The sequence below is a fragment of the Myotis davidii genome, unplaced genomic scaffold (assembly GCF_000327345.1).
Source record: "Myotis davidii unplaced genomic scaffold, ASM32734v1 scaffold862, whole genome shotgun sequence".
In the NCBI taxonomy this organism is placed as follows: Eukaryota; Metazoa; Chordata; class Mammalia; order Chiroptera; family Vespertilionidae; genus Myotis; species Myotis davidii.
In genome coordinates this window covers 178,940-179,288 of record NW_006293230.1, presented here as the reverse complement: position 1 = coordinate 179,288, position 349 = coordinate 178,940, and positions in this window count along the sequence as shown.

The window sequence follows — 349 nt, the reverse complement described above, 5'->3', positions numbered from 1 at the left end:
GGCAACTCAGTCCTTGCAGAGGCCGCGAAGGAGCCGCGAGTTGCGGTCGCTCCCGCGCGGAGCCAGAGCGCCGACATGGCAGTGGGAACAGTCAGCACCTTTTCCCTGGAGCAGGTCAGCCACCTCGCGTCTCCCGCACTTGTACCCGCCGGCTGGTGGCACAAAAATAAACGTTTGGGCCAGCTAGGCGTGAATTTTGTGCAATCTGCTGCAGGGAATCGAAATCACTTTTACTCCTGAACAACCAGTCGGGTTCCAGTCCTTTGGGAAGAGCAGGTCCGAGAGGAGTGGTGAGGGGGCGCCGCACGGCCTCTGGTTCTCCGGGGAAGGGTGGCGGCTCCGTCCCGGG